The sequence below is a fragment of the Triticum dicoccoides genome, chromosome 3B, assembly GCF_002162155.2.
Source record: "Triticum dicoccoides isolate Atlit2015 ecotype Zavitan chromosome 3B, WEW_v2.0, whole genome shotgun sequence".
Classification (NCBI taxonomy): domain Eukaryota; kingdom Viridiplantae; phylum Streptophyta; class Magnoliopsida; order Poales; family Poaceae; genus Triticum; species Triticum dicoccoides.
The window spans coordinates 529,670,565-529,685,261 of NC_041385.1; positions in this window are offsets into that span (position 1 = coordinate 529,670,565).

Sequence of the window (14,697 nt, forward strand, 5' to 3'; positions counted from 1 at the left end):
TCGCCGCCCCGCCGTCCCCGCCGCCGGACCCCGCCGCCCCCTCGCCGGAGGTAGCCGCCGCCTCGCCGCCAGCGGTTTTCCTCAAGAAAACCGTTCGGTTTTTCCGTTGGTTTTTCGTTCGTTTTTTTTAAAACCCTCGATCTGTTTTTTTCGATTTAGTTTATTAGCGGACGTTCATCCGTACGTTTGTTTTAACGACATCGTTTAGCCGCAGACAGCGAACGTTCGTTCGTTAGCCTGTTCGTCAGTTTTTCTTTTTCTCGGAATTTCCGCGATTATTTCTGATCGTGATTTCCGATCTGTTTTTCGTTTTAGTTTTTCTTTTTGCTTGTTTATAGGAATTAGGCGATTCAAGCGCCTAGAGTTTCGTCTCGAAACCCTCTTTCCGTTTAACCAACTGAAACAAGTTTTTGCTACTGTAAAATTTGACTTAGGTCCAGATTAGTAACCGAAGCTTGTTTCTTTCGCCGTTTGACTTTCGTTGCTTCGTTTGATTTGATTCTTTTTGCAAACCGGAGTTCTTAAGTTGAACTTTCTGGTTAGATCTCTTATTTGAGTTTTACCCATGCATTAGATGAGTACTTATTGTATGCTTGTTTGTTTGCGATAGAGTACCCGGAGTGCGCCACTTGCTACTTCGAATCTCTAGGTTTCACGGATCATCAGCAAGGCAAGTAAAACTTTGATCATACCTCTTTACTACCCAGTTTTATTGCATTAGATCAACCATCAAACAATTGCATGATTAGGATCTGATTAAATTGTGGGTTTTGGGAAGTAGATGAGGTAGTACCTATTACCTGTTTTATTATCAAACCCTTGGGAGTTACTCTACGTTTGCTTAATTATGCCATGCTATGCTAGTAGACGTGGATTGGGTGAGTGTATCCATGACAGTTGTGAGATTGTTAAGTTAATGGTTTATTTAAGGTGGCAACTTTAATACACATCTGGGTGGATTGAGGCACCTGGTTATTCTAGCGATTGCCTATTTTTCTTTATGGACCACCACCCAGGCTCAAAGGGATCATGAGATTATTCATGCTAGAAACTTCCGTGTGCAGCCACAAGCTACTATGGGCTCTAGCATAGTTGATTAAGTTGTGTGAACTCTTATAGTGGTAGACTAGCAGATGTACGGGAAAGTAGGTGTAACGGTTTACCCGATCGTAAGGTGCTAGCGCTTTTGAAAGACTATGTCTCGGTCATCCGTTTCCCAAACACAATGTAGTGCGAGAATCCCAACGGAGGAGATCGAGTCTTGTGGGGAAAAGTGCGCAAACCTCTGCAGAGTGTATAAACTAACCATGGTTAGCCGTGTCCCCGGTTATGGACGTTCTGAGTATCTAGTACTTGGATTATCATGTGAATCTCATCATGTTACTTTTAATTAATATTGTTGGGTTTTAAGTGATGATGTTTAATTGGGATTGAGAGGGTGTCTACACTCTCAATGTTTAACAACCACCATGATAGTTAAATAAAATTTATTCCTTTGCAGTAGGGAAAAATTGGCTTTATGCAAAAACTGTAACCATAGAGCTTTCCGCCAGCCATATATGCATGTAGTATAGCTTTGTTTTTTTCATTACTCTCTATGTGTTACATTGCCAGCATATTCCATGTGCTGACCCGTGTCCGGGCTGCAACGTTCATGTTGCATACTTTTCAGATGACGAGTAAGGAGCCTTTAGGTCGTGGTTCTATACTCAGTGATGCCTTTGGAGTTGATGGACTCACTTATCTTCCAAGCCTTCCGCTGTTATCGTTATTATATGGCCTTAAGCCATATTTATTGTAATAAGTTCTCTTTTGAGACATTCGATGTAGTAAGTGTGTGATTGCTACTCTGTTATAAATCCTTCGAGTACTGTGCGTGTCAGCATTACTGATCCAGGGATGACTCTAATGCACAGAGATCAGACTGTTTGAGGTCTAGACGCTACAAGATGGTATCAGAGCACACGCTGACTATAGGACACGACCACTAAGCTAAAAGCCCTAGAGCACTACTCACTCTTCTCATTTCTGACTCCTCATCTTTTCTATTCTTTTAGGATGGAGGATGCAAGGAACAAGTTCACACAACCGGATGAAGATACACCCTTTGGACGTCACTTGAAGGAAGTCACTAGATACCTGAACATCGGAGTACCAAGCTTTACTAGGACCTACAACGCCACTTTACCCGAAGAGGAGCATTGGATGATTCAAGTTCAAGTTCCAGGAAGGACGTTCATGCCCGTCACTGAGCCCATAGAGTTTTCCTTTGATGCACCAACCTGGAGTTTAGGAAAGAGCATGGCAGCCCACATCACAATGGGATGTATTGGAGAAGTTTACCACAAGGATCTCAAGGATACAATCTACCAGATTTGTGGGCGCCGAGATGAGCAATGGGAGATGATCAGCACCAGGAAGGATAGATCAATTACCGCTTTCATCTAGGAGTTAAACCAGTACATTCGATGCCAGGAGAACCAGATGTGCGCATGCATGTTAGACCTGAAGAAGGCCATGACCAAGATCGCGGAGCTGTAGGAAGAACTCAAGGCTACACGCGATGGATATGAGGAGGAAAATAGCAACACTAGTGGAGAAGAATGATGATCTGAAGAAGAAGCTAAGAGTGTTCATAGGATTTCCCGCAACTGAAGGAGAAGATGATTGCACTTGTCCAGAGAACTACATCATCATCGACAACACCGACTCATACCCAGATGATAGCAATGATGACTATGAAGCTGGAGCAGATATCATGGAATCTTCATTGGAGCAGTTTTTCTAGTCGACCACCATAACAGTAGTAGTATTTCCCCATGTATCTAGTATAGTCCGAGCACTTTTGTAACGATAGTTAGACCTTTGTATGCCTTTGTTTGATTGAATGAAGTGATTTTGTTTGCATTTGTCTCATGTGCATATGGGTAGTGTTTTTCTCTCTAGACCTCATTCTATTCTATTTTCTCATCTTTTCTAAACCGTCAGATGCCTCCGAGACGTGACAATGGATTTGCTTTCCCACCGGAGCTCACTCAATTGATCCAGCAGTAGAATGTGTTGATGTAGTTGCTAGTCCATAATTAGAATCAGGGGAACAACAACAACAACAACAACCCACCACCACCACCACCTGTTGATGATTTTACCCGTTTTCTTAGGCTAAATCCGCCGGTGTTCTCCAGTAGCACCGAGCCAATTGTTGCAGATGATTGGCTCTGCAAGACGGCAAGGGAGTTAACCACTACAGGATGAACAGATGCGGAGAGGGTGTGTTTTGCCGCACATCAGCTGGAAGGACCCGCAGCATCATGGTGGGAAAATTTCACAGCCACTTATCCTATCGACACTGTCACATGGGATCAGTTTCAGCAGGCTTTCCGTACTGCCCATGTTTCAGCAGGAGCTATGGCCATGACGAAGCGTGAGTTTCGCAGCTTGCACCAAGGAGGACGGACAGTTGGCCAGTATGTGGATGACTTTAGTAAGCTAGCACGTTATGCCCCAGATGACGTTGCTACGGATGCAGCTAAGCAGGAGAAGTTTCTGGAAGGACTGAATGATGAGCTGAGCATGCAGTTGATGGTAGCAACTTTCAACAACTATCAGGAGTTGGTAGATCGTGCTCTTGTGATTGAAGGGAAGCAACAGCAGATTGAGAACCGCAAGAAGAAGTATGGACAAGGGAAGTACAATTCTGCAGCTCAGCAGAAGCCACGTTTTACCCCAAAATCGGGAGGACATTTCCAGCATACCCATGGAGGAGGTAGCTCGCACAACCATAATGGCCCCAAGAATGGTAACGGGAATGGAGGAAGCAATGGACAGAACCGTACCAACCCGTCAACCCCAGCCAAGAGAGACCTAGGCCAAGTCACTTGCTTTAAGTTCCAGAAGACTGGACATTATGCAAATGATTGTCCTGAAGCCCAGAATAGAAATGGAAATGGAAGCTTAGGAAATAAGCCGAACCCTTTCAACAAGGGACAGGTGAACCACGTTAACATGGAGGAGGTTGAAGCCCAGCCAGATGCAGTAATAGGTAAGTTTTTGGTTAAGTCATTTACTGCAATCGTTCTTTTTGATACTGGTGCATCGCATTCATACATATCAACGGGATTTGTGGATAAGTATAAACTGCCCACCAAGGTTCTTAGAACACCTATGTTAGTAAGCTCACCAGGAGCGGAGTATATGGCCAGTCGAGGATGTTTTCAAGTGCCATTGAGTATAGGTAGGCATGTTTTCCCCTCGGATTTAATCATTTTGGAATCACAAGGTTTGGATGTAATTCTGGGTATGGATTGGCTGTCAATGTATGGAGGAAACATCGATTGCGCCAGTAAGTCAATTTTTCTTACCACCCCAGAAGAAAGAAGGATCAAGGATGTATCACGGCATGAGCCGAAGAGGACACAAGTAAATTCCTTATCAGGAGTTGTGCAGGAGGAAGTACCAGTGGTGAAGGATTTCCCTAATGTATTTCCTGAAGAGTTGCCAGGCATGCCACCAGATAGAGACATTGAGTTTTTGATTGAGCTTTTGCCTGGCACAGGGCCGATATCTTAGAGACCGTACCGGATGCCCGCACAAGATTTGGAGGAAATTAAGAAGCAAATTAAGGAGTTACTAGATAAAGGCTGTATTCGCCCAAGTTCTTCACCTTGGGGATCACCAGTCCTTCTAGTGGAGAAGAAGGATGGATCTTTGAGGATGGTTGTTGATTATCGAGGACTAAATGAAGTGACCATCAAGAACAAATACCCAGTGCCGATGATCAATGATTTCTTTGACCAATTGCATGGAGCTAAGGTATTTTCCAAGATCGATCCACGATCAGGATACCATCAGTTGAAGATTCGAGAGCAGGATATACCTAAGACAGCTTTTACCACCAGGTATGGGCTATATGAGTATACCGTTATGTCATTTGGTCTGACTAACGCACCTACATATTTCATGAACATGATGAACAAGGTGTTTATGGAGTTTTTGGATAAGTTTGTCGTAGTGTTCATTGATGATATTTTGGTTTACTCAAATAACGAGGAAGAGCATAAGGAGCATTTGCGTTTGGTACTGGAGAAGCTCAGATAACATCATTATATGCCAAGTTCAGCAAATGTGAGTTTTGGTTGAAAGAAGTTGGATTCCTCGGACATGTTATACCCGGAGAAGGAATAGCAGTAGACCCCACCAAGGTTGTCACTGTGACAAATTGGGTAGCACCAACAATAGTTGGACAGATCCGGAGTTTTCTTGGGCTGGCAGAATACTACCGGAGATTCATTGAGAATTTCTCGAAGATTGCGAAGCCTATGACGGAGTTGTTAAAGAAGGATACCAAGTTCAAATGGACTGAGGAATGTGTGGCCAATTTCCAGGATTTGAAGAAACGTTTGGTTACATCACCAGTATTGATTCTCCCTGATCAGCGCAAGGATTACGAAGTATATGGCGACGCTTCACGTCGAGGACTTGGAGAAGTACTTATGCAGGAAGGAAGAGTTGTTTCGTATGCTTCTCAACAGCTTAAGCCTCATGAGTTGAATTATGCTACGCATGATTTGGAGTTAGCAGCTGTAGTGCATGCATTGAAGACATGGAGAAACTTCGTCATTGGAAACCATTGTGAGGTTGTCGGCGTTCTAGGAACGGGGGTACCCAGACTTGCCTGCCTGCGGCCTGCGGCGTGGCTCAAGGAGAGGCCCAGTACTGACCATCTTCATCAACACATGCTCAAGACCCTCGCGAGGGGCCAAGCCTCGCAAGGCGGACAACATGAGGCTTCCTCAGGCATGGCCTCGTCAGGCTGGCTCGCGAGGAGGCGGAGAGATCAAGGTGGGGTACCTCACGAGGTGCCCGTGACGCAAGCCATGATGACCAAGGCCAGGCGGGCGCCAGGCGGGCGCCAGCCTGCGTAGAGTCCTTGTTTCCTCTTTGGTTCATAGGGGGCAAGCACAGGCAAGGGTATCAAGCAAAGGCAACCATTTTGGTGCAACAAGACCAAGACCAGCAGGACGGCAGAGTGGAGGTCATCGTGGAGCCCAAGCCAGCGTCATCGTCAGGGTCTTTGGGAGGCGAGGACCAACTTTAGTCAGGATAAGTGTACTAGATGTTCCCCTTCAAAATGGTCAATTGTTGGCGCCCTTCCCGCTCAATATTTGGGAAGAGGCCCGGGGCCTTCGCCTATAAATAAGACTAGCCGCCCACAGGGTAGGGGATGGGATCCGGCATCAGAGACATAGAGAGAGAGAGAGACGAGTGAACTCCCCTTAGTAGTTCATCGCCCTAGCCAAGAATAGACCCTCGCGAGGCTGTTCTTCCCTTGTACTATTCCTCGTCAGCCCTAGAAGCAATCCACACACCACAAACTGGAGTAGGGTATTACACCACAATGGTGGCCTGAACCAGTATAAATCTCGTGTCCTTGCGTTGTTCTTCGTATAGTTTAGATCCTGGCGAGGCGGCGAGACATGAGTAGGCTGGAGGTGTGATCTCCGCGTGCACCCCAGTGTTCGAACCTTGCGCGTCTGGCAGAACCCGAAATCTGCCTTCCGCCGCCTCGTGTTTCGCCGCCCGTCCCATCCATGTCAGATGCACGTCGCGCCAGGTAGGGGTGTGCCGGAATCTGCCTTCCATCGCCTCGTGTTTCGCCACCCGTCCCATCCATGTCAGACGCACGTCGCGCCCGCGCCGAGCGCCGGGCCGCTCTCGCCACTCGCGTTGCCCAGACGGCCCCCGTCGGCGGGCGCCTCCGCCGTTCCCCGTGGCCTGCCGTCAACGCTGCCACCAGCCCGGCGGGGGACGAGCAGCAGGCGTCGTCCCTGCATCCTTCAGTGCGGCGAGAAGGCCGCACTGCCACCCCGTCGCTGACTCTGGCCGGCTCCTCGTCCTACGCCCGTCGCGCTCCTCCAGACGCGCACGCCGCGCTGCTCCTGGTGTGGGAGCTCCTGCACTACCCTCCCGTCGACGACCTCTACGACGAGTGGCTCGCCCGCATCACCGAGATCGTCAGCGCCGCTGGGGGCTCCCCCGCACCATCCCTCTCACTGCACCGTGCCCCGCCCTGCACAGGCGACGAAGCTCCGGGGGCGCCTCAGCCGCCTCCCCCTCAAGAAGGCGCCTTGGCTCCAAGGCGCGTGGCCCCTGGGCGGAACCCACTCTGTCCGGCGCCAGCACAGCAAGAGAAGAGCTACCAAGAGATCCCTCGTCCACAAGAGGCCGCCCGTGTGCTCTCCACACCGGCTCGACACGAACGCGCTCCTGCTCCAGCGCATCAAGACCCCGCGCTGCACCTGGCTGCAGCGCACAGAGACCCGCAAGATCAAGCTCTCCGTCACCAAAGGGCTCCCGGGGCCACTGCAGGCTGCCGTGCCTTTTCCGCCGAGCTGCGCAGCGTGGCCTGGCCGGGCAAGTTCAAGCCAGACTTGCCCCCGCGCTACGACAACATGGCCGACCCTGCCGAGTTCCTCCAGCTCTACGAGCTGGGCATCGAAGCCGCCAACGGGGATGAGAAGGTGATGGTGAACTGGTTCCCCAGGGCGCTCAAGGACGGCGCCCGCACCTGGCACCTGAACCTGGCTCCTGGCACGATATCCTCCTGGGACAAGATGTGCACTCGATTCATCGCCAACTTTCAGGGCACCCGCGACCGGCCCCCGGCCATGAGCGACTTGCGCCGCATCAAGTAGCAGCCGGGAGAGACCCTGCAGAAGTTCATCCAGCGCTTCAACAACGCTCGCCTTAAGATACCCAAGGTGTATGAGGAGGCCATCATCTCAGCCTTATCCGACGGCGTGCATGACGTCAAGATGAAGGAGGAGCTCGCGATCCATGAAGACCTGTGCACCTCCCTGGAGCTGTTCAATCTGGCGACCAAGTGCGCTAGGGCTGAGGAAGGGCGCCTTTCCCTCCTCGAGCTGCGAGCCGCTGACCCAGCAGAGAAAAAGCCCAAGGCCAAGGACGTGAAGCACAAGGGGGATGTTGTGCTTGCGGCAGAGCCGGACACCAAGCGAGGCAGGGATCAGCCTGAGTCATCCAAGGGCAGTCGGTACTGCGTGTACCACGACCTCCACACCCACAACACCAATGAATGCCAAGAGCTCAGGGCCGTGCGAGACGTGCGTGCCGGCCGACGCCCCGAGCACAGCGACAAGCGATATGGCCGAGGAGGAGGAAGAGGTGGAGGACGATGGGAAGACCGTGGCCCTCGCCAAGGGTGGCGTGACCGACCTCGCGAGGACCGCTGGCAGGACCAGCCTCATTAGGGAGGTTGGAGGGACCCTCCTCGCGAGGGGGGTTGGAGGGATCAGCCTCGCGAGGATCGCCCACAAGGCAACGCGAGCCTCCCTCCTCTGCCACCACAGCCGAGGAGGAATGAAGACCATCACCAGGATGAGGGGGCTGGAGGATTCCAGGAGCCGCGCGCAATCGCTTGCATCTTGGGCAGCTCACAAGCCCCGGCTTCTCAGCGCATCTTCAAGCAGTTTGCTCGCGAAGTGAATGCAGTCCTCCCCAAGCTTGAGGCCGCATGCCCTCTCAGGTGGTCAGCGTGCGCTATCACGTTCAACTCAGCGGATCAGCTCAAGTTCCCCAATCATCAGCAATGTGCAAGTCACCAGGACCCTCATCGATGGTGGAGCAGGGCTCAATGTAATATCCGTCGAGACGTTCAACAATCTCCAAGTGCCATACAATCAGCTACAACCAACCAAGCCTTTCTCAGGAGTCACTGATGGTTCCACGGTTCCGATAGGGTAGGTCCTCCTTCCTGTTACCTTCGGGAAGCACGACAACTACCACACCGAGCTCATCGACTTCGATGTCGCTCACATCCGCCTGCCGTACAATGCCATCCTCAGGTACCCAGCCCTGGCCAAGTTCATGGCCATGACCCATCACGGCTACAATGTCCGCAAGACGCCGTGTGTTCTATGGAACGTGCTTTCCAAGCCGCATCAATTGAAGACCCAGATCACAGGAATGGGAGGCTTCCCGAAGCTGCTCCACAGAAGAATAAGACATCGCCTGGCCCGACCTCTCGGGAGGTAAGCCCCTCAGGGTCCGCGCCTGTTCAGGGGGCACCTCCTTCTGTCGCATAGGAAGGCGCGCCCGGCGCCCTCCTCGAGCAACGTTCGGGGGCTCTATTCTGGAGGGCCATCGACTTTGCTAAGATCACGAGGGAGGCGCTCGGGCACCACTTGGAAGCGTGCTTCAACGCACGTTTCCCTCAGGAAGGAGCAAGGTAAGGAGGGCCAAACCCTCAGGAGTTCGTCAGCGAGATCATTCAGGAGCTGCAGGAGTCAAGAGTCATGAGTGGTAGCCGCCGCTTGCCCGCCGTAGCTCCCCATCCAGGCGAGGATGGTGGGCTGTGCGTCTGCATCGACATACCAGGACTCAACCGAGCCGCCTCTCAGGAGTGCCTCTGGCCCTCACGTGTGGGACGCTGCAAAGGTCCACCCCACAGCTATGTTCGCATGCCTTACGGCCTGCCGAACGCGGCTGCTGTGCGTCAGCGCCTCATGAGGGGCATCTGGGAGGCTCAGGCGGTCAGGCATTCCGCAGTCCTGGTGGAGATGGAGATGGTCTGCGAGGAGCCGCCAGCGCCTCACTACTAGAAAAACCCCTACTAATGGCGCACCTAGTATGGCCATTGATGGCGCATCTTTGGTGCGCCATTAACAGCACGCCATTAGTAATTTTTACTAATGGCGCACCACCTGGTGCGCCATTAGTATCTGGTATACTAATGGCGCACCGCGGGTGCGCCATTAGTATAGGCCAGGGTGCGCCATTAGTATGCCTCCCAGGGGCCATGTATATCCAGGTGCTTTGGCATACTAATGGCGCACCACCACTGGATGCGCCATTAGTAACCATAGCATATTAATGGCGCACTTACCAGTGATGCGCCATTAGTATGCTTTGTCATACTAATGGCGCACTGTCATGTGATGCGCCATTAGTATGAATATTAGGTTTTTTTATTTTTTTTATTTTCTGTTTTTTGCACAGGTTACAAAATGTATAATTTGACAAAATATAGACAGCACACATCAACAACAGATTCATCGAATACAATAGAAGATTAGTCTTTGAATACAATTCATCATATTAGTCTCCGAATACAATTCATCATATTAGTCTCCGAATTGAAAAGACCGAACAAAGATAGAACATTATACTACAAGTCTCGAGACCGCGAGTAGCGAGTTTGTCTTCACATTACTAGTCGATATCGATCATCTAAACTAACATCACATAGAAGAGAGCTGCGGTCATCACGATGAGCATCATCACGATGAAACTCGTCTTCATCCGGTTCCTCCAACGCTCCCTCCCCTCTCCCGCTAGATAGCGGGCGTATCTAGATTCGGCCTCGGCCCTAGTGGTGTACCCTTTGTAACTGTTACCGCTGAATCGGTGAACCTGTCTCCGACACTCCTCCCAGTCATCGTAGACTCCGGGAACCTTACCCTTGTACACGACATACGTCGGCATCGCTATGCACTAGCCAAACGAAACGTTAGTACCAATTCACAGACAATACATAAGCAATATATAATTATGCAACAGAACGATCGGAAGAGAAAAGCAAGGCATTAATAGCATCGATTACATCTAAGTTGAACGACTCTCAAAACCAAAGAGACATACTACAAGTTCATTAAAGTTTAATTACAACATGAGCCAATCGATGTTTCAGAACTAGACACAGCAAGACTGCTTTCGACTCGACTCAAGGGACCAGAGCGTGGATGAAGCCGCCGTCTATCATGGGAGTCATGAAATAACGGTCGTTGTCAGCCTGCATTTGTAGCATTGTGTCGATGTCACTGTTGGACGGTTGATTTCTGAGGTAGAACTGCCCCGAGGTACGAAGGGCATCTTGATGGATGATTTCCACAAACTCCGACTGGATGCGAAAGAATTCTTGTCGGAGGTCCGCGTCCTGGATTGCCGACACGCTCGCGGCCCAATCTTTGAGTTTACTCGGTAGCAGAAGTTGATTATGGTCCCGTACGATCGCCCGCATGTGATGGATGGCGTAGTAGGCACCCTTCTGACCGCCAGGCGGCTGCTTGACGCAACAGAACATCGTATTGTGGGAGAACACGTGCTTGCCGTACTTACGAATAGGCCTGGTGAAGGTGCCTCCAGATTTGGCGTAGCCGGGGAGAACATCATCAAGAACCTTCTTGACATTTGTGTAGTCTACGTTCGACTGACGGTCTGGGTCGAAATACGTGTCCATGGAATATTTGGGGCTTAGGAGGATGAGCGTGCAACGTGTGTCACTGCAGAAAACACGAAATGTTAAAAGAAAAATGATCGAAATGTAAGAATTCATATGTTACGGGCCGGTTGAGGGGAGGACTTACTCGGGAAAGTAAGGCACGAGGAAGTTATCCTTATCTTGGTTTGCCAGAATGACGCCTTCGAGGTAAGAACTCGCGACTTGCCGGTCCCCAGCGCTGCCCAAGATCTTGGCACGCATGTAGAAGGGGTCGACTATCACGATGTCCGGGGTCTTGTCGCGAATGATCTGCATCTCCATACTCAGCGAAAATAGCCGAAAGAAGGTGTAGTGCAGCGGATGAAGGTTCAACATAGCGTGGATGTCATCAAAATGCAGGATGATCGTACGCCCGATGGAGTTATCCACAAAGCCCTTGCCCTCTGGCACCTTGGCCGCGAAAACTGGGTATGCCACTTCTCCAAAGAAAGAACACTGTCATGCAGACTCCGCATAGCACCGGTTGCAGCATTGAGCATATTTGTCGGTAGCATCGCCCTACCCGCCACATGCACCCTCCTCGAGATATCCTGCGGTGAAGGTGGCCCGTCCTGAGCACGGATCGTACTCGGTGCCGGCTGGCTCGCACCGTTCTTAGTCTTTCTTTTGCGTGCCTTATTCTTCTCCTGTAATGGGACCGAGTTCTGCTCACAGACCGCCTTCTTGAGTGTGTTGGGGCTGATAATATTTCGCACCTCGCCTATCTGAGGCTCGGTGAAGTCGGCAGCTGGAGGCGTCTCCTGAGAGCTGAACGTCAGACGACGCCTGTTGCAACTTGGCTTCTCCGCGGTACCAGCTAGATCGCACACGTCTTTTGTTGGGTTTGGTTCTTGAGAAGGAGGCCCCATGAAGTCGCCATCGTACCCATGATCGGCAAAGTACTGATTGACGTGGCCAAATGTATCATCGTTGTCGTCGTCGTCGTTCTGATCCTGTGCCATATGCATGTTTGGATCCAGTGGCATAGGGATGTCCGGCACCGTTACGGCGGTCTTGCCATGGGGCCGACTTGGCGCTGGCACGACTGGCGGTGTTGTCTTTGGGGTGGTGTCCCCTGCCCCCAAACGAATCTGGCTCTTCGGCCAAAGCAGGGGCCAGCTTAGGCAGGCGCTGAGGGTCATCACGTCTTCATCGTCGGCCCCAACGGGTCGAATCGGAGGTAACAAGTCGTCGCAGCCTGGCAGCACCCGAACCAGTTGAACCCTAAACAAGTTGGGTGGCATCTGGGTACCGTGGAACAAGGGGTTGCCCGGTTGAACGATTTTGCCCTTGGCGACATCGACCAACTTGTTGTTCACGAAGTGGAGGAGAGTGCACGGAACGTCGGCGGCGCCCTGCGAAAACATGTAGGGCGTCAGGGATGCCCAGTCAAAGGCACGGAGATGAAGTCCTCGGCCGAGAGAGGCTTATTTAGTTACCGTGATGATGGCGTCGAGCTCGGCTAATGTCGACGCACCGCCAACGGCGGGCGTGCAGTTGACGGAGGTGCCGCTTGCTGCAGAGGTGCCGGCCGGCGTACACCCGGGTGCATTAAGCTCCCATGCCGGCGTCGGAGACACCAATGTCGCCTCCGCCGGAGGCACCAATGGCCCCGCCATCGCATTATGCGAGTTGCTGGCCGTGAAGCTAGGAATCGGGGCCGGCCCCTATTTGCCGCCCGCAATCCACGCACTCAACCCCGAGATCAAGGTAGGCACAAGGGCGGTGATCGTCGCTCCGAGTCGTTGTTCCACTTGCTCTTGGACAATCTCCGGAATCCGCGCCACCTGTGCCTTGAGTTCTTGAACCTCTCGCGCCTGGCTTTCCGAGCTGGTCTTTTTCTCCTTCCGCACACCAGCGGTATAGTATGACCCCCATTTTGTCGACAAGCCTTTGCCGGACACACGACCAGCTGACGTTGGCTTACTGAGCTTATCCTTGTTCTTCATTACATTCAACCCCCTATTTAGAGTGGTGTCCCAAGGGTTGCTCTTAGTCGACCCCGCGCTACTGCTTTCAGTCGCCTGCGGAAGGAATGTGAACCATTTAGAAATTTGGCTTCATTAATTAGAATGCAACCATATGGAGCTAATTACGCGGGGGTGTATTCCTTACCAGAACAAGCTCAAGCTGCCTGGTCTTCGGATCCGTGGTAAGCTCCTTTGTTTTCGGGTCCTTCTTGTACTGGGCCCTGACAAAGTTCCTGGTCTGCTTGTCACCGTATTTATCGAAGAGGGGTGGTAGGCCTTGCTCGGCACGGTCCGCCTCCTCCTTGTCCCATATAGGCTCCGCCACTCTGTAACCGCCGGGACCGAGTGCGTGTTCCCCTATGTTCAGCTCCCGCATTTGTTTCCCCCACTCACTTGATTGGGAGCTTGCGGTGCTCGAGCAATTGATCTTGAAGTCGTTGTAGTCATCTTCGATGATCGAAGGATTTTTCTCCTTGATCTTCTGATAACTCTCACCTTTCTCGATCATTCTCTTCACATTGCTTTTCCAAGTAGACAGGCCTTGCTCATCTTCGTGAGGGCAGCATTGTTCACTTTATTCCCTTTGAGGCTTGTGTTTTCAAATTCAGCGGGGAACTTGTATCGTTCGTGCAGCTTCGTGAAGAGGAGGTTGCGCAAATTCCCTCGGTCAGGATGCCTCAGGTTCTCGGTGTTGATCGAGACGGTGCTCCGGAGAATGCACCCGAGCTGAAGCGAGTACCCCTTGACTATTCGTTCGGGCGCCGTTGGATTCCCGTTGGAGTCCACTTCAGTAACTTCCTCCTTGAGGGTGCGGAGCACAATCGGGCGCCGGTCCTTCCGTTGCCTCTTCGGTTGGCTGCCATCTGTGCGTGCGCCGCCATCATCAGTGGTAGCATCCTCGGCGGCACCATCAGTGGTGGCATCAGTGTGGTCATCCTCGGCGGCACCATCCGTGGTCTCAGGATCGGTGGGGAAGGCGGCGGCCTCATACAAGTGAGGTTGTTCCTCCATCTCCTAGGACAGCTCCCAGAATGCCTTGCCGCCCGAACCCCCGGCCTCATCGTTGTGGGCCATGTTTCTCTCTAAATAGAAACAAAGTTTGGTCAAAAAGTTGGTTATTGTCAAGGAACAAGATCATGGTCTCATCATTTAGGGTTTGTCGACACCGAGGCATCCTAAAATCTAAGCTTTTATCATTGAGGGTTTTTCGACGCCAAGGCACCCTAAAAGCCTAACCTTTCATCATTTCAGTTTTTATCGACACCGAGGCACCCTAAAAGCCATGCATTAGTCACAAGTACGCCGGGGCACTTGATCCTACTTAATTAACTACTAAGATACCCCGGCCCATGCATTAGTCACAAGTACCCCATATGTCCTATTTTAGCAAAGTCATGCTAAAATTCACGGAAAATTTCAGCATGACCTTTGCTGAAAATAGGACATATG